The sequence below is a fragment of the Dasypus novemcinctus genome, chromosome 7, assembly GCF_030445035.2.
Source record: "Dasypus novemcinctus isolate mDasNov1 chromosome 7, mDasNov1.1.hap2, whole genome shotgun sequence".
In the NCBI taxonomy this organism is placed as follows: domain Eukaryota; kingdom Metazoa; phylum Chordata; class Mammalia; order Cingulata; family Dasypodidae; genus Dasypus; species Dasypus novemcinctus.
In genome coordinates, this window is record NC_080679.1 from 35,487,566 (window position 1) to 35,500,850 (window position 13,285).

Sequence of the window (13,285 nt, forward strand, 5' to 3'; positions counted from 1 at the left end):
TATATTTATTACTTATTTACTCTTATTGGTATTTTCATACCTTCCTGAATCCCTACACTTCCACAAAAGTTCGTTGTTTTTAATGCATGAAGAATTCCTTTCAGGGAAGACTTAATGCTGTTGATTTCCTTCATTTTGTTTTTCTGAAAATGTCTTTATTTCAACTTCATTCTTAATAGACATTTTTACTCTGAATAGAAACTTAGATTGACTTTTTAATTTTTTAGCATTTTCAAGATGTCATTCCATTGTTTTCAGGTTTCCATTGTTTCTACTGTGAAATCACCTTAATCTTATTGTTTCATCTTTGAAATCAATGTGCCATTTTTTTCTGCTTTATTAGAAAGATTATCGTTTTTTATTGGCTTTGCAGCAGTTTTACAATGATGGATTTAAGTGTGGTTTGTTTGTATTTATCCAGCTTGGGATTCAGAATGATTATTGAATCTGTAACTTCATGATTTTCATTGTTCAAAATCTGAAATATTCTGTCTTCTTTTTCTCTCTTTTCTTTCAGCAACTCCAATTACATATATTAATCTTTTTCACACATTCCATAATTCTTTATAAGCTTTTATGTTTTTCTATCCCTTTTGTTTTCCATGCTTTTCTCTGTGTATTTCATATCTTCTATGTCAGTAATTTACTGTTAGATACATCTAAGTTCTTAACTGTAATTCATTTTTGCTTTCAGCTCTAGACATCCCATTTAACTTGGTTTAATAGCTTCTGGTTCTTTTCTCAAAATGTGCTTTTTTCATTGTAGTCATCAAAAGTATTAATCAAAGTTAATATAAAGTCAGTGTGTGATAACTCAAATATCTGCATTGCCTGTGGGTCTGTTTTGATTGTTTTCACCTCAGGTTCTATTCAATTCTTGTCATTTTGTGTACTTTGTGATTTTGCTTGAATAACTGTACTTTGCATAGCAAAAGTTAGAGGTAATTTGAAGCTGTTGATGATGTTATCTTTCTTCAGGGAAGATTTATAATTGTTTCTGGTAATTTGCTGGAGTATTCATTACATGTCCAAAAGAGGGCTGAAGTATTCCCAGATTTCCCACTCCTTTAGGGGTCTTGAACATAATTTTTGTAACCCCATGACATTGTTGAATGCTCTGCTTGCTTTCTTAGATGATGAATTTGAAACAACCAATTTTATGAGGATTAAGTATCTTCATATACTTTAAAAAGAATATTTTATCCAACTTTTACAATACTTTTTTGTAGAATGGCAGATGTGAAATAAGTTACTCTGCCATTGTCTGAAACAAATATATATGTGTATATATATAAATACTTAATATATATATATTTAAATGTTGGAATGCTTCAATTCCTCATGGTGAATGTTACCCTATTTTATTTTCATTGTATTAAATTTATATGTAAGCTTGGTTTTAACTTTAATATTTGCTCCATCTTTGTCAGGTTCTCCTCTCCCCCTGGTAATAATAGATTATTCTACTTACACTGATTTTAAAATGAATTAGATAGCATGCTACTTTGTAATTAGAACATTAAAAATATGCAAAAATTATTTATAAAATTTCTTCATAAATATGTGAGACATTCTTTTTTCATGTTTATCCCAGGAAAATATTTCAATTTTATTTCCTCTCTGATCCCTCAGATATTTCAGTTAAATATACTTTTTATGACCCAGGCTTTATTTCTAGCATATTGTCTCAAAAAAAATTGTCCCTTTTCTTGACATTATCCTCCATTGTGTACTCCAAATATTTGCTTTTTTGCATTACATAGGTGAATTTTATTGGTGTTACTGATTTTTGTAAATTTTATTTTTAAAGAAGCTTTAGATGACATAAATATTACATAAAAAATAGAGGAGATTCCCATATACCTCACCCCTACACCCTCCCACTCTTTTCTTCATTAATAAAATCTTTGGTTTTGACAAAATGTATAATGGCCTGTATCCATCATTACAATGTCTTGCAGAACAGTTCCAATGTCCAGTAATGCCCCATATTACACCTATTCTTCACTTTCCCTTCTCTCAGAACTTCTGGTGACTACTGCCTTTATATAAAGGTTGTAAGTTCTTCCATTACTAGAATAATAATGTCTACTTTAATCCATAGTTGCTGTCCATTCCTCAGTCTTAAGGATGTTGGTATGGTGATGATCACTCTGCTTCTTATTGAGAGGAGGCTTAAATCCCATGGGGCAGATAGGTGGAACAGTCTTGCTTGCAGTTGTAGATAATCTCTGTTTTTTGGGGATGGGCATTGTCCATTATCGTTCTTTTGTTAGTTATCCTGGCTGAGTCTGATGAACTTCAGAGTAGGTATTGGCTACAAGTCTGCTGAGATTGAGGACTCAAATGGCACATGAACATCCAGAAGATTTAAGTCTCTGGTACACATATTTAATAGGTATAATGCCAATTATAGGTTCAAATAAAAGGGGCATAAGAACTATAAGTAGGAAAATTATAAATAAGTCTAATCCCAATATATTGGGGGAATAAGTTATCATATTTTCCAAGGTAAGACCCACTGTTAGGGTGCTGAATTCCTGGGTTGTGTGTACTGCCTATAGTGTCCAGATGTCTCTAGAGCCATCAGGAATTCCCCTGCTTGAGGAAGTATTTATTGTGGCAGTTAGTGAGATCCTCCTAAGATGAGCATAAGTACAACCTCTAGAGTGACTTCTCTACTCACTTTGAAATCTCTTAGCCATAAAAACTGAATCATATTTAATATTTCCTCCTTTTGATCAAAGTCTTTTTCCAAATGCATCACTAACTAGTACTTGGTAATAATCCCTCAGTGCCAGGGAGGGTCATCCCCAGCAGTCATATCCATGCCGGGGGCATGATAGTGTGTTTATATGCTGAGTTTCGCTTAAGGAGAGGCCACATTTGAGCACCAAGGAGGCTTTCAGGAGGTAACTCTTAGGCAATAGATATACTACTAGGCTCAGTTTGATTCCCACAAGAATAAAGCTCATACCAATCTTTTAAAGTGGTCATAGCTTATCACAGTCTTGTCTATTTCATCTCCATTGCTTTTCCTATTCTGTAAATTTCAATATTTTTCAGTTCTATATTGCAATATCTTATCTGTTGAGTAGTATTATTTTCTCCCTTTTTTATGGAGATGACAAATCTTACATTCTCTTAAAGATGATTCAGAGTAATATATATATGTGTTTATTTATTACCAAGCATTTTTGCTCTTTTAAGCATTTTGCTGTTAACTATAATGTTTTTAAAATCCAAATTCTTAGCAAAACATATCCAAACTTTCCTTCTCAGAAAATAAAGGATGTTAAGGCTATGGTGGAAGTTTCCATTCTTTATTTCCGTATATTTAGCATCTCTGTCTTTGCTGTAGCCTCATGGTGAGAAGAGTACACTTCCCCATCCCATTAATATGAAGTATGGTCGTGTGACTTGCTTTGGTTTATAGGATATTAGTGGACATGACACAAGCATTGACTATTTTGGGCCTGTATTAGTCAGCCAAAGGGCAACTGATGAAAGATACCAGAAATTGATTGGTTTTTATAAAGGATATTTACTTGGGGGAGGAGCTTATAGTTAACAGGCCATAAGGCATAAATTAATCCTCTTACCAAAGTCTATTTTTGTGTGTTGGAGAAGATGTCTGCCAATGGCTGTGGGGACTCAGGCTTCCTGGGTTCCTCCCTTCCAGGGTCTTGCTTCCTTCCTTCCCAGGGCTTGTTTCTTCCTGGGCTCAGGGTTCCTCTATCCCTGGGTCTGGCTTTTCTTTCCTCTGTGAGCTTACTTCCCAGGGCTCCAGCTTAAAGCTTCAGCATCAAGCTCCAACATCAAAAACCCTCGCATCAAAAGCTCCAACTCTGTCCTTTCCCATGCCTTTTATCTGGTCCACACCCACCAAGGGGTGGGGACACAATGCCCTAATGACATGGTCCAATGAAAGCCCTAATCATAACTCAATTATGCCCAGTAATAGACCAGATTACAAACATAATCCAATATCTATTTTTGGAATTCATAACTATATCAAACTGCTACACCCCACCCTCTGAATTCAAAAAAGACATTACAATATTGAAATAAACCTTGAATCAGTAACAATGCAAGTACTAAATCATATCACAATCAATTTAAAGAAATGCAGTTTGTCTTGGGACAATGTCCTATCTGCTATAGACCTTTGAAACTTACAAAAGAATTTATCTGTTTCCAATACACAAATAAACAGACAAGGGATAAACATTTTCATTACAATAAAGAGAAATTGGGAGGGAAACATGAGTCGTGGGTCTTCTACAGTTCAGTAAACCTACAGGGCATCCTCCATTAGATTTCAGTCTCAGAGTCATTCTTAAGATGATGGTTTCTACTCCTTGGTGCCTTATGGGAACCTATCCTTTCCACAGGCTTGCCCAATGGCCATTTTCTTGGTTCCACCCTCATCAAGCATCTGCATGTTGACCAAGCTCCAGACCTCTCCTTCCAAGAGTGTTGCAGTGATTGCCATGCCCTAACCAATCTTTGGGTTAGAGTCTTAACCCCTTAGCACAGTGATGTGAAGACAACATTCCCCATAACCTTTGGCATACAGGCTCAACCCTCTCAGAACAAGAAGTTGACCATCTGGCCTTCCCTAACCTTTGGGGGACAGGCCCATCCCTCTCAGACCTGTGGGGTGCTGACCTTAACTGCCCTAATCCTTGGAGAATGTACTCCACACTCTCTGTACCCTGAAGTGGCAAAACTCCCCCAAAACATTGGGTGGGAACATCCACCTTCTTCAACTGCTGGGGTAAACTCACCCTCTCTGTACACATGGGTGGGGTTCCTCTCTTGGCCCAAGGTGATATTCTAATTCCAAATCTATGTGCCTCACAGTTCAGTCCTCAATATCTCTCTCTCGAATAGCATTTTGCTATAAGCTGCAAGCACAAACCAAGTCACATTCTACAGGTTTATTTTGGAAATTTCTTCAGCTAAATGCCCAGGCCCACCATTTTCAAATTCTGCCTTCTTTAAACACCAGGAGTCAATCCTGCTAAATTCTCTGCAACTTTAAAACTTGGATTGCCTTTCCTCCAGTTTCCAATAATAGTTTCATCATTTTTCCTAAGGCATTATAAAAATCTCTTTAGCATCCACATTGCTATCAACAATCTCTTCAAAGCACTGTCATCTATTCTTCCAAGCATCTCACAATTCCTCCAAGAAATACCCCTTATCCATTTATAAAACCATTCCAGCATTTCAGTAATCACAAAAGCACTGCCCCACTCCTGGGACCAAATTCTGTATTAGTCAGTCAAAGGGGTGCTGATGAAAGATACCAGAAATTGGTTGGTTTTTATAAAGGATATATATTTGGGGGAGGAGCTCATAGTTAACAGGCCATAAAGCATAAGTTACTCCTTTCACCAAAGTCTATTTTCATGTGTTTGAGCAAGATGTCTGCTGATGGCTGTGAGGACTCAGGCTTCCTGGGTTCCTCCCTTCCAGGGTCTTGCTTCTTTCTGGGTTCAGGCTTCCTTCCTTCCCAGGGCTTATTTCTTCCTGGGCTCAGGGTTCCTCTGTTCCTGGGGCTGGCTTTTCTTTCCTCTGTGAGCTTACTTCCCAGGGCTCCAGCTTAAGGCTTCAGCATCAAGCTTCAACATCAAAACTCCAAAATCAAAAACCCCTACATCAAAAACTCCAACTCTGTCCTTTCCCATGCCTTTTATCTGTGAGTCCCCACCTGTATTAGTCAGGGTTCTCTAGGGAAACAGAATCAATAAGAGATATCTGTCAATAGAATACAATTCTATAAGAGTCTCTCATGCAGCCATGGGGATGCACAAGTCCAGGTTCAACAGGCAGGCTGCAACCAGGGGCTGCAATGAAAGTCCAATGAAGGTTCTTGATGAGTTCTGGGAAATGTTGCTGTCCAAAGACAAGCTGGGAAATTCTCTCCCAATGCTGGAATCACTTCCCCTTTTAAGGCATTCAACTGATTGGGTTAAGCATCACTCATTGCTGATGGCAATCTCCCTGACTGATGTAATTATAACCAGCTATCTATGATTTACCACTGCAGTAAAAGCAGTGGTGACTAAAGTCCATAAATGCTTCCTTGACCAAACAACTGAGCACAATTACCTGGCTGAGTTGACACAATAGCCTAACCATCACACCACCCACCAAGGGGTGGGGACTCAATGCCCTAATGATGTGGCCTAATCAAAGACCTAATCATAACTCAATCATGCCCAGCAATAGACCAGATTACAAACATAATCTAATATCTATTTTTTGTTGTGACAAACTGGCTTACCTATTAGTTGTTTCTTGTTATTGTATAAGATGTTCCTGTACCTTATTGTAGATGTTGCAAGTTTCTTCCTGTTATAGTAAATTACCTTATTGTAGATGTTGCAAGTTGGTTGTGGTGGCCCACAGCTGCTTGTTAAGCTTTCAAATAAAACGATGGAGAAACTAGGGTTGAGGCTCTCAGCTTCAAAAGCTGTGAAGTTCCCTGTCCCATCTTTGTTTCCTCTCTTGTGTTTTTCTGTCTGTCCTTTTATTTCTTCAGTTCTGTGTCACATTTCCTTTGTGCATACCCATTGCTGAGCCAGTCTCAGCAACTGGTACCCAAACAGGGACCCAAAGGAAAGAAGAGCTTTGAGCTAAAAGGTGTTGTCATGGTGCAGAGCCCTGAGGGGTTTAGAAGGCCTTCCAAGTCCTCAGTGAGTAAGGACACTCTTGGGTATTTTAGCAGGGTTACGATAGGAAATGGAGACAGTTATGTCTGTCTCCTCAAACAATCCCTCAAGGCAGGAGGAGCCAAGGCCAACAAGCCTCATATTTTAGAACCCTTAGAGATTATAGAAAAATATTGCTCATAGTCCCCAGCAATAGGAAGTTTAGAATTAGGAGATTAGGAAAGAGTAGGAAAAAGTAAAAAATTTTACATGTACAAGTGTTTTGCTCCCTGTTACTATTTGGCCCACTTGGATTATTACTAAATCTGTTTTGACACTAAATCTAAAGTTGTTTTGCCTTCAACTCCTTCATTAACTGACTTTAGAAAGTCACTTTCTCCCAGCCGACATCTCCTCCCCCTGCAATACCTGGAGATGCTCAGCCAAAGTTGTCAGCCTTACAATAGGGCATCATGCAGACCAGAATGGAGGGAAATCATGTTAAGCAACTTGTGCAAGGAAAGGTTAACTCACAAATATAATGTCCTGTACAGGTAAAAGTGCTAAATAAGGCCCTTGTTAGTGAAATCATGCTTGTGAGAAAACTCTCTGTGAAAGTGTTGACTATGATAAGGAAAATATTCTGGCAGCAACTGTGCAAACCCCTTGCTGCCTAAATGATAATGTGGCTTTGGGCTAGTGCGGGGGCTAACAGGATTAAACCTCTGGAAGAGGAGGAAAACATGGCAACATTGGTGATCTGTTTTGTTTCCATGCTGATTCTGATTGGGCCTCTTTAACCAAATTAATACAATTAGTACAAAATTTTTATCAAGGTGTTAAAAGAAATTTTCAGTGTTGATAGCTTACTCCTGAACTTCAAGTCTCAATGTAGTCTTAAAAAGCAGTAATCCAAAAATGTGTATTGTCTGTCTAAACTGCTAAATAAGAGTTTAACTGCATTTATACTGTTCAAGTTATCCTAACTTGTTGCTCATTACTAACAAAAGTGTTTCCAAGAACAAGCTTGCATGTTACAGGCAACATAAGTACCAGAAGACATCTTAAAAGCAGTAAAATCTAAGATGTGAAATGAAGGAGGGCTTTGAAACCACTATACGAAAAGACTAAGAATTATGGGTCAAATTAGTAAGCTTTATGTTTCTGTTGATGTATTGTAATTGTTTTGTATTTATCTGTTTGTTCAATGTCAGTGTGTGTGTGGTAATTATTTCAGTGTGTGTTGTATATTTGTGATTGTTCCTTGTCAGCATATATTTTGATACCTCTGAATGGTGATATAAATTAATAAAGAAAAATTTCTAAAAGAGTTCTATTCAAATGGCCAAAAATTAAATAATATTAATGCATAATTTTAAATGTTAATAAGATCTCTGCAATAATAAAAATTATAAGTCTTGATTAATGAAATTACTATAAGTCTCTTCATAAAGAATAATTCTTGCTCAGATTGAAATGAATAGTTTATTTTTCTTCACAGGATAAAATGAAGGATGTAAAATTTAAATGAATATTTAGAAAGGTAAAAAGTTTGTGGGAGTGCCAACTGAAATTTGATAAATCTGTTCAAAAATAAAAAGTAAAAGTATGTTTTATCCTTAAAAAAATGGCTAGTTTTCATAAAATCAAAATGGAAATATGCAGGACAAAACTTGAATGCATGTGGCAAGTTGTAAAAGGCATTGTGGTAATTTTAAGTAAGGCAATGTGTTCTGTAAAGGTGAAATTCATCTTAAAATAATATAATTATAGCCTATATGATTATAAATAATTTTAAGAAGTTTGTGGAAGCATTGCTTGAAGTGTTTAAATGGCAAATTTCAAGAAGTCATTATTGAACAAAAACTGAATTGATAATAATAATGAAAGGTAATTGTATAACAGAAAAACTTGTTGTATAACAGAAAAACCTCTCCTGCCGACTTGCTTCTAAAACACTGTTTCTAATGTTGCATGCTACTAGGTATTTGAAATAAGAAAGAAAAGTTATATTTGCATATAACCAAACTGAATTACTATTTTAATAAGTTTGTTTAGTGTTAATGATAATTGTATGTTGTAAGAGGTTACCATTTTGGTAACTTATGCATGTAGGATGTATAGAGTGTGTTTTTATTATTAAAGAAACAGAAAATAATTTTGTCCTAAAATAAAATGATTGGTTATTAAGAAAGAGTAAGGTGTAGGACAAAACCTGAATGAATACAAAATGTGCAGAAGGTTTATAGAAAAGGAATTTTTTGTGGTTAAAGTTGAGTAAGATTTGATGGGTCTATCTATTAAGTTTCAAAAGATTTAATATTAAATAGTATGTGACACAGAAACGACCTCTTTTGTAAATTAAAGTGATACATTGGAGTATGCAGCAGTCCCAGATATTGTTGGTTTATTGTAAGAAATGAATACCCAACTGTGTCGCTATCACTTTGTTTTGAAACTTGCTAGGTCTTTCTTTGGTGTTTCCTTGGGCAAGTCAAGCCAGCCTGCATTCTCCTACCTATAGAAAAGTCAACAATGGACTTTTGCAGTGCTTCCCCAAGGCTGTGTGCATAGCCCAACCATCTGCCCTGGCTGGGTGGCAAAGAATGTGGCTGCATAGAAGAAACCTGTGGCAGTGACCCTACAAAGAAACATCAGAGACAATGGTATTTTAGGGGCCTGGAATAGGCAAACAATTGGGACAGACTGCAAAGTCCCTGCTGCTTTGTCAAATTATTAAACATTATTTGATTGGGTAAGACAAAGCTACACCCTCTGCTGTAACTGATGAAGTACATGTTTTCCCATGTTAATAGAATTTGTAATATTGTTGGAATACTAAAAATCTTTTATCCCCCACTGAGTTGTGTTCATTAGGAAGGTCCTTCATGGGAGTAGGAGGACCCTCCAGCAGGCTGCTTTAAAAAATAAATAAATAAATAAAAAGGGGGAGAAGGTGGATATTGACTTAGCCTGTGAATGGGATATGGCCAGCAGCAATATTGGCTTTAGGTGGGGTTTGTGGCAAGGGCAACATTCTAATTGAGTACCCCTCAGGTTTCAGTCACAATTGTGGGAAAAGGCACTAAGTACAATATAAAAAAGCAATTGTGTGCAGCATAGGAGGCCCTGCTGAAAGTGAAAAGCTTAACCCAATAGTGTCTGGTTACTCTGAAGACTGCCATCCCTATCCAGGGGAGGATTCTCTGTGGAAGAACATCGGGGACACCTGCCAGCAGTGACAGGGACAGTGTCCCTGCCCACTCTTCTAACATCCTTCTCAGGACTGTTGTCATGAAGATCCAGAGCCATAGAGTTGAGACCTGAGAAGAAGCAGAGTGGCTCCACCAGAAATGTGAGCATCGTGAGTACCAGACCTTGTGCCTAGCCCAGCGGTTCCAGCTACCTGTTGTTCACCAGCAGTCTGTTGGCATCACCCATGGGTGTCCTTCATGCTCACTTCAGTGACTGTGGCATCGGTCCTCTCCTGCTCTTGGGGAGGGCAGGATGTTCTTTCACTGCTACAGACACTACATCAGGACTCTTATAATAAGCCAGCTATTGTTTTCTGCCTGGAAAATAAATCCTCACAATGATGGACTAAGCTAATTCGACACTGAGTTGTGGCCTCTGGTCCAATGAAGATGCTAAGTACAGGACCAATGAAGGCATTGAAATTATGTGATAAACTTCTAGCTGCCCTACAGACCAAAGTGGGGAAGTAACAATAATTCGTCATTGCCTATGCCTCAAACTATACAACTTGGGAGAAATGAGATCATTTTTGATCAAGTACTGACCTATATAGCCTTGCTCGTAAGAAATCTTTAGCCCATGAGAGAGAAATCATCTGTTAGTTGGAAGTTTGTATAAATCTGCTGTAGTTATGGATTATGTATAAAATGCTCTTTTCTGATTTAACATTGTCACTTAAACAGTAAGCACACAATGAGCCCTTCAGGGTATGAGGCAGTAAAATACCACTTAATCTGCCTTTGTTGTTTTATAAAAACAAAAAGGGGGATATGTTGTGGGAAACTGGCTTGCCTATTAGTTGTTTCTTGTTATTGTATAAGATGTTCCTGTACCTCATTGAAGATGTTACAAGTTGCTTCTTGTTATTGTGCAAGATATTCTTGTACCTTACTGTAGATGTTCAAGTTACTTCCTGTTATTGTATAAGATGTTCTAAGTTGCTTCCTGTTATAGTAAATTACCTTATTGTAGATGTTGCAAGTTGCTTCCTGTAGCACACAGTTGCTTGTTAAGCTTTCAAATAAATATGATGATGAAACTGGGGTTGAGGCTGTCAGCTTCAAAAGCTGTGAAGTCCCCTGGTCCCATCTTTGTTCCCTCTCTTGTGTCTTTCTTTCTGTCCTTTTACGTCTTCAGTTCTGCATCGCCTTCCCTTTTGTGCAGACCTATTGCTGGACTGGTCTCAGCAATTTTTGGAACTCATAACTATATCAAACTGCTACAGGGCCCCTTACCTTTCCAAATAAATTTGATAATTGGCTTTTCCATTTCTGCAGAAAAGGCTGTTGGGATTTTTATTGTGATTGCATTGAATCTGTAAATCAGTTTGGGTAGAATAGACATCTTAATATTTAGTCTTCCAGTCCATGAACACGGAATGTTCTTCCATTTGTTTAAGTCTTCTTCAGTTTCTTTTAGCAATGTTTTATAGTTTTCTGAATACATGTCCTTTACGCCCTTGGTTAAATTTATTCCCTGATATTTGATTCTTTTATTCGCTATTATAAATGGATTTTTTTCTGATTTCCTCCTCAGATTGTACGTCGGTAGTATATAGAAACACAATTGATTTTTACATGTCAATCTTGTATCCTACCACTTTGCTGAACTTGTCTATTTAGTTCTAGTAGTTCTGTTGTGGATTTTTCAGAACTTTCTAGATATAAGAACATATCATCAGCAAGTAGTGCAGAGGTTACTTCTTCCTTTCCTATTTGAGTTCCTTTTATTTCTCTTTCTAACCTAATTGCCCTAGCTAGAACTTCTTGTACAATATTGATTAACCGTGGTGACAATGGGCATTCTTGTCTTGTTCCTGATCTCAGCAGGAAAGTGTTCACCATTGAGTACAATGCTAACTGAAGGTTTTTCATCTGTGCACTTTACCATTTTGAGAAAGTTTCCTTTTATTCCTATCTTTTGGAGTGTTTTTATCAAGAAAGGCTGCTGTGTTGTGTCAATGCCTTTTCTGCATCAACTGTGAAGATCATATGATTTTTCTTCTTCAATTTATCAGTGTGGTTTATTACACTAACTGATTTTCTTGTGTTGAACCACCCTTGCATAGCTGGGATAAATCCACTTGACTGTGATATATAATTCTTTTAATATGCTTTTTATTTGGTTTGCAAGTATTTTGTTGAGGATATTTGCATCTCTGTTCATGAGAAATATTTGTCTTTAATTTTGTTTTTTTCATAGTAACTTTATTTCGTTTGGGTATTAGAGTGATTTTGGCTTCATAGAATGAATTTGATAGAATACTTTCCTGTTCAATTTTTTTTGAAGAGCTTGAGGAAGATTTCTGTTAGATTAACTTTGAGTGATTGATAGAATTCACCTATGAAGCCATCTAGCCCTGGGCTTTTATCTTTGATAAGTTTTGATGACTGTTTTATTCTTTTCACTGGTGATTGGTTTGTTCAGGTCTTTTATTTCTTCTACAGTCAGTGTAGGTAGTTCATGTGTTCCTAGAATTTATCTATCTTATCTACATTGTCTAGTTTTTTGGCATACATTTGTTCGTAGTATCCTCTTAGGATCTTTCTTATTTCTACAGGGCCAGTGGCAACATGCCCAATCTCATGTCTGATTTTATTTATTTGTGTTTTCTCTCTCTTTTTCTTTGTCAGTCTAGCTAAGGGTTTGCCAATTTTGCTGATCATCTTAAAGAGCCAACTTTTGGTTTTGTTGATTCTCTGTATTGTTTTTTGTTTCTCAATTTTATTTATTACTGCTCTGATCTTGACTCTTTCTTTTGGCTTGGTTTGGGATTAGTTTGCTCTTCTTTTCCTAGTTCTTCCAGATGTGCGGTAAGATCTTCAATTTTAACTCTTTTTTTAAAATGTAAACATTGAAAGCTATAAATTTCCCTCTTAGCACTGTCTTTGTGGTGTCCCAGAGGTTTTGATATGCCATGTTCTCATTTTCATTTGTCTCAAGATATTTGCTGAATTCTCTTGCAATTTTGTTTTGACCCACTGATTATTTAAGGGTGTGGTGTTTAATGTCCATATATTTATGAATTTTCCCTTTTTCCATCCATTATTTTTTTTTTATAAGAAAGGGTTTTCAAAACTTATTTTATTAATTTCTTTCCACTTTCCCTCCACCCCAGTTGTCTGCTATCTGTGTCCATTTGCTGTTTGTTCTTCTGTGTCTACTTCCATTCTTGGAATCTGTGTCTCTTTTTGTTGTGTCATCTTGCTGTGTCAGCTCTCTGTGTGTATGAAGCCACTCCTGGGCAAGCTGCATTTTTCTCTCATGGGGCAGCTCTCCTTGAGGGGTGCACTCCTTGTGCGTGGGGCACCCTTACAGGAGGGACACCTCTGCATGGCATGGCACTCTTTGCACATGGCTGTACTGCA